The sequence below is a fragment of the Schistocerca cancellata genome, chromosome 3 (assembly GCF_023864275.1).
Source record: "Schistocerca cancellata isolate TAMUIC-IGC-003103 chromosome 3, iqSchCanc2.1, whole genome shotgun sequence".
Lineage (NCBI taxonomy): Eukaryota > Metazoa > Arthropoda > Insecta > Orthoptera > Acrididae > Schistocerca > Schistocerca cancellata.
The window spans coordinates 261,275,700-261,282,829 of NC_064628.1; the positions used below are offsets into that span (position 1 = coordinate 261,275,700).

At 46.6% G+C, this 7,130-nt stretch overlaps 1 pseudogene; it reads left to right on the top strand.

Annotated features, from left to right (window-relative positions):
• Positions 1–6,111: 6,111 nt before the first annotated feature.
• Positions 6,112–6,229, top strand: LOC126177659 (5S ribosomal RNA; annotated as a pseudogene).
• Positions 6,230–7,130: the final 901 nt, after the last annotated feature.

Genomic DNA, 7,130 nt, shown 5'->3' on the forward strand with positions numbered 1-7,130 from the left:
GATGCGCTCGTTAATGCCCAGATGGAGTTCAAAAGCTTAATTACACTTGTCGTCCCATGCTCAGACCACTACACAACAAGTGTGGCGCATTGTCACAAGAGAGTTGTTCTGGGTTTCCATAAGACACAATTCTACTGCGGTAAGATGAACAGGTGCGTCACACAGTGTGAATGAAATGGAGCAACTACTGGAAATATACTCCAAAGTTGAAGTAGACGGACAGTACTAGTTTTGTGGGTAAAACAGCTTAACCCAGACATAATGGCAGTATATGGACCAAATGTAATGTCGTCTCTAGCCACGGTGAAATGGTGTCAACATTTTGATAAATGCCGCACGAACATCAGTGATGCTGGTCGATAAGGAAGGCCGTCGACATAGAGCACAGATGCCAACGTCCAGACACTCGAGGAACAGATTCACAGCAGTCGCAGATTTCCCAACCGTGAGCACGTCCACACAGCGGTTCTAGAATTTGTCTTTAATCAAGGAGAGGATTTTTACCGTCGTGAAACTGAAGAACTGGTATAACGTTTTGAACGTTACTTACAGAGATTTGGTGACTATGTTAACAGATAGTCAAGTATCCTCTTAGTGCAGCGTTTAATAAAAGATAGGCTACTTGGCGTGCCATAATAGTCTGCAACTAACCCCTAGTACAAGGTGTAGGCTCAATACTGCTTCGTTCAACTTATGTTTATTTCCTGGTGTAGGTTTTGACAAAATCAAGCATACATAACTGATATTCATTGAGATACTTGTACTATTGCGACGCTAGTGCCTAATGGCAGAATTTGGCACAACATTTAAGCGTGGTTTCTGTTTTTCCAGTTCGTGTTTTACTTTTAGTTTTTTGAGTCTTCGGTATTCTGACTTGTTTCATGTTGCCCAGCAGAAATTCCTCTCCTACGTCAACGTCTTCATCTCAGCGTAGGACAATTATTTGTTGGATATATTCCAATCTCTGTCTTCCCCTAAAGTTTTTGTCCTCTGTAGCTCACTCTACCATCATGGAAATTATATCCTGGTGTCTTAACACAAGTCCAATCATCCGTTTCCCAGACAACCGGTAGAGATGGACGAATGTTACTTGGGAGAGATTGTAAGTAGGCTGTTTATGTTTTCTTATTGGCAACGTTACGTAGCGCTCTGTATGAAAATCACTGGCTGTGCTGTGTGCAGTCTGTGGCTAGTTTGCATTGTTGTCTGCCATTGTAGTGTTGGGCAGCGGCAGCTGGATGTGAACAGCGCGTAGCGTTGCGCAGTTGGAGGTGAGCCGCCAGCAGTGGTGGATGTGGGGAGAGAAATGGCGGAGTTTTGAAATTTGTAAAAATGGATGTCATGAACTGCAATATATATTATGATTATTAAGGTAAATACATTGTTTGTTCTCTATTAAAGTCTTTCATTTGCTAACTATGCCTATCAGTAGTTAGTGCCTTCCGTAGTTTGAATCTTTTATTTAGATGGCAGTAGTGGCGCTCGCTGTATTGCAGTAGTTCGAGTAACCAAGATTTTTGTGAGGTAAGTGATTTTTGAAAGGTACAGGTTAATGTTAGTCAGGGCCATTCTTTTGTAGAGATTTTTGAAAGTCAGATTGCGTTGCGCTAAAAATATTGTGTGCCAGTTTAAGCACAGTCATGTATAACTGTTCAACGGGGACGTTTCAAGATGAACCACTTGTTTTAATGTGAGAGAGATGGAGCACAATTAAATTTATCTTCAATGCATGTGAAACAATCCCACTGAAGATGGCCACAGTCTCAGACTACGCGTTATTTGTCGAAGATATGTCTGTGCCAACAAATGGAAGAGCAGAATCTTACACACGGGCCAACCAGCCACTTCAAAGCACATGTAAAGACCCACTGATTCCCAGGACGTCGAAAGACACAACTTCGGACTCCACATCTACTAAACCTAAAGCTTCTAACTTTATCATCTCAAAATTGAATCAGCACTTGGTGAAATCAATGTGAAACCACATCCAGACGTCATAAAGTTGGGCGGCCACCCTTCATTGCAGATTTTGAAAGTCGTAAAGCAGGGCAGACTGGCAAAAACATATAAAAAATAAAAAAAAGCGGCGAACTTCTGTCGCGAAACTAACATCGGACTTCAGATTTCAATGCTGGGCAGAGTACAAGTGTGTCTGAACACACAGTGAACCGAGCACTCCTAACGATGGGCCTCCGCAGCCGATGACCCACGCATGTGCCACTGTCAACTCCACGACATCGGCAACTACGACTGAAATGGACACGTGACCATCTGCAGCGGCAGAGCGTTGCATGATCTAATGAATCCCGATACCTTCTTCATCATGCCGACAGGAGGACGCGAATCGTGGTGTTGCAGGGGAACAGGTCCTTGACACATGTACTGCTGGACGGTGACAAGTTGGTAGTGGCTCCATTATGCTCTGCGGAACATTCACGTGGGCATTCATGTGTTCAGTGTAGCTCGTTCAAGGCACCATGACGGGCTAGGGGTCTCTAACACTGGTTGCAAACCAAGCACACCACTTCATGACGATCATGTTTCCTGACAGCAATGGCATTTTTGATTAAAATAATGCGCCATGTCACAAGGCCAGGAGCGTGATGGAGCTCCAATATATGTGTTGCCCCCCACCCGTCCAACTCACCAGATCTGATCCCAATCGAACACATCTGGGATATGACTGAACTTGGCAACATCAAAGCTCATCGCCCCCCCTCCCCGGAATTTACGGGAGTTAGGCGACTTCTGTGCAGATGTGACAGCTCCCTCCAACGACCTACGAAGGCCTTATTGCTTCCATGTCACGACGTGTCGCCGCTGTTATGCCGCTGTTATACCAGCTATTAGGTAGGTGGTCATAATGTTCTGGCTGATCACTGTATATTCTACACATTGACTTGAAATGTAGTTTGGTTGACACTTCCCCCAAAGATCTGAGGAATTCCAGTGGTATATTATCTGTCCCTTCTGCCTTATTTGATCTCAAATCTTCCAGAGTTTTTTTGAAATCTGACGCTTGTAGTGGATCCCGTATGTTTTTTTATATGGAATGTTTAACAGTGGAATTCCCATTGCTCTCTTAATGTTACCCTTCTTAGCTTTGGCTTCACCAAAGATCGTTTTGATTTTTATATATGGAGAGCCAGTCATTGCGACGGTCGTTTCATTTTCAATCTCTTCAAATTCTTACAGCAGCCTGACCATTTTTGAACATCCTCCTTTCATCGATCAACTTAAGTATTTCCTGTGCTGATGGCAAGTTTGCGAAATACAATGTTAACATAACATATAATTATAGCAATAATAATATCGAGAACTAAATTAACTATCCATAAATGGATGTAGGCCACAAAGTTGCAATTTAGGTAGAATAATGTTTAATCAGAAAGCAAATTAACAGCGAAAGTGGTCGTATTTAGAGTTACTGTTACACTCGAGCGCATGTCCATTATCGTTCACAATCTCGTCGCGAAATGCAAGTTATCTATCCAAAAAGTTAGAGCTCACACCAGGCGCGCGGCTGCTCACCGCTCAGAGACTAATTACCGGGATTCCAAAAAACGCGAAATTTTCTAATTCGTTTCACTTCCTAACTGCCTTTCCCGTATGCATCCGAACTGTACCCCTTGGGCCTAGACCAGAACTGTCCGCTTTCATGTCTCCAGCCGAACTGTCCCTCTGCCCGTCTCCAGCCACGTTTCCCGCGCGCCGAATATCCTCGCTCAAATGACTAGGGCAGTTCCCTATCCTGAAGCCGTCCATCTGATTGGCTACAGCTTATGCCACATTGTTTTACATTTTAACATATTTAAATAATCAAAGCCTGAGCACTTACACGTTCTAAATAAAGTAACAATAATATCCATTGTTAAATTCTTTTACATAAAACCAATACAATTTCCTTCTTAACTTTGAATGTCATGGCCAGTAACTTTGCACCAATGTGCTTTCTGATAAATAAATAAAGAACAAAAGTGCTAACTCTTACAACAAATATTCTGTTGCCTAATGATTCAATAAGGTGTCATGCTGTCATCGTTCAATGAGTTTGTTTGGAGGAAATGATCTAATGCTTAACTGAAATTACTGATAATTTAAATTTACTGTATCTTTCAAACAAATAAAGTTACAGAGTTGATGTTTACAACATTTGTCATTTTAATTATGCGCTTCTACACTCCTGGAAAAGGAAAAAAGAACACATTGACACCGGTGTGTCAGACCCACCATACTTGCTCCGGACACTGCGAGAGGGCTGTACAAGCAATGATCACACGCACGGCACAGCGGACACACCAGGAACCGCGGTGTTGGCCGTCGAATGGCGCTAGCTGCGCAGCATTTGTGCATCGCCGCCGTCAGTGTCAGCCAGTTTGCCGTGGCATACGGAGCTCCATCGCAGTCTTTAACACTGGTAGCATGCCGCGACAGCGTGGACGTGAACCGTATGTGCAGTTGACGGACTTTGAGCGAGGGCGTATAGTGGGCATGCGGGAGGCCGGGTGGACGTACCGCCGAATTGCTCAACACGTGGGGCGTGAGGTCTCCACAGTACATCGATGTTGTCGCCAGTGGTCGGCGGAAGGTGCACGTGCCCGTCGACCTGGGACCGGACCACAGCGACGCACGGATGCACGGATGCACGGATGCACACCAAGACCGTAGGATCCTACGCAGTGCCGTAGGGGACCACACCGCCACTTCCCAGCAAATTAGGAACACTGTTGCTCCTGGGGTATCGGCGAGGACCTGCAGCCCGCCTCCAGTGGTGTCGCGACAGGCGTGAATGGAGGGACGAATGGAGACGTGTCGTCTTCAGCGATGAGAGTCGCTTCTGCCTTGGTGCCAATGATGGTCGTATGCGTGTTTGGCGCCGTGCAGGTGAGCGCCACAATCAGGACTGCATACGACCGAGGCACACAGGGCCAACACCCGGCATCATGGTGTGGGGAGCGATCTCCTACACTGGCCGTACACCACTGGTGATCGTCGAGGGGACACTGAATAGTGCACGGTACATCCAAACCGTCATCGAACCCATCGTTCTACCATTCCTAGACCGGCAAGGGAACTTGCTGTTCCAACAGGACAATGCACGTCCGCATGTATCCCGTGCCACCCAAAGTGCTCTAGAAGGTGTAAGTCAACTACCCTGGCCAGCAAGATCTCCGGATCTGTCCCCCACTGAGCATGTTTGGGACTGGATGAAGCGTCGTCTCACGCGGTCTGCACGTCCAGCACGAACGCTGGTCCAACTGAGGCGCCAGGTGGAAGTGGCATGGCAAGCCGTTCCACAGGACTACATCCAGCATCTCTACGATCGTCTCCATGGGAGAATAGCAGCCTGCATTGCTGCGAAAGGTGGATATACACTGTACTAGTGCCGACATTGTGCATGCTCTGTTGCCTGTGTCTATGTGCCTGTGGTTCTGTCTGTGTGATCATGTGATGTATCTGACCCCAGGAATGTGTCAATAAAGTTTCCCCTTCCTGGGACAATGAATTCACGGTGTTCTTATTTCAATTTCCAGGAGTGTATATGAAATGTCAATCGTTAAAATCGACCAAAGCGTTCAGATTTTAGCATTCAGGTCTTTGTTACAAAACTTGTTAATTTCACTTTAAAGGTAAATCCTAAACTATTATAGATATGATCAGTATTCAAGTTTTACTGGGATCACCATGGAATTTTATGAAGGATGGTAGATTAAAATTACTGTGGCTTAATTCCCTGAATTACTACAAAATTAAATAGTTTTCGTAAATGTTTCCCTTTTTGGCCGATCTTAGGTCCGCCTTATTTAACACTGCTATGCTTCGCTGGGTTTCCCTATGACGTAGGTTCTCGTCTGTCTCACTCACACACTACAGTGCTTAGGCATCAATAGACACTAGACGCCTGTGAATTTCCCATCTCGTGGTGAATCTGCGCCCTTTGTGGCACGCGGTCCTCTACGACAGTGTTCGTTTCACAATTCCTGTAGCTGACTCTTTCGGCCATATATTTAACTCACAGTACAATGGTCGTTAACTCACAGTGTCTAGTAGTTTTTTTGGTAAGTGCTGTGTATGAAACATGTTTATTTCATTAACATGATTGAGTGTGTGCCCAACGGCCTTGCCGCAGCGGCAACACCGGTTCCCGTCAGATCACTGAAGTTAAGCGCTCTCGGGCTGGGCTAGCATTTGGATGGGTGACCATCCGGTCTGCCGAGTGCTGTTGACAAGTGGGGTGCACTCAGCCCTTGTGAGGCAAACTGAGGAGCTACTTGATAGAGAAGTAGCGGCTCCAGTCTCGGAAAGTGACTTACGGCCGGGAGAGCGGTGTGCTGACCACATTCCTCTCCATATCTGCATCCAGTGACGCTTGTGGTCTGAGGATGACACGGCGGTCGGTCGGTGCCTTTGTTCGAGAGGAAAAAAATGATTGAGTTTGTGAATGTGATGCGTGTGTGTGTGTGTGTGTGTGTGTGTGTGTGTGTGTGTGTGTGTATGTGTGTGCGCACGCGCGCGCGAGCTCGTGTATGTATGTGCTGTTTTTGGTGTGGTTCTCTGTGAGATGAAATACGAAATAAGAGGGCCACACCCAGACTGATTATGAAAGGAAGCCGAACAAGGAACTGGAAGTGAACTTACCAGTTAATGAGCCAGTTTGGCAACGCTAAACTGTTCGAGCGTGACGTTCAGCTTCCTGATTGGAGGAAACCAGCTGCAGTCTGTGGCAGTCAGTGCTGAGCCAGGCTGTGTAACGCACCTTCAAAAGAACTGTATCCCACTTAAGATGTCCTCCACATATGGGGACGAAACGTTGAATTATCGTGCCATTTATGTCTGTGAAATTTTGCATTTTAGGACGGAAGGAGAAACATTCCACCCAGGCGGCGGACACGCAACACTGGGAGGTGCTGCTGGGGGTAGAGCATGCTGGTGAAGCAGCGTGCGCGGGGCCGCTGATGAGGGCATTAGACGCAACACCCCGCGGCGCGAGAGTGATGGCCCGCGCCGCCACACAAAGACCTGGCACGCCCCCTCCCACCTCAGCAGCGAGCAGTGATTTACTGCTGGTCGCCCGCAGCTCTTCCCACCACACTACACCGCATCAGTCACACAGTGGCTCTGTGAGTGTG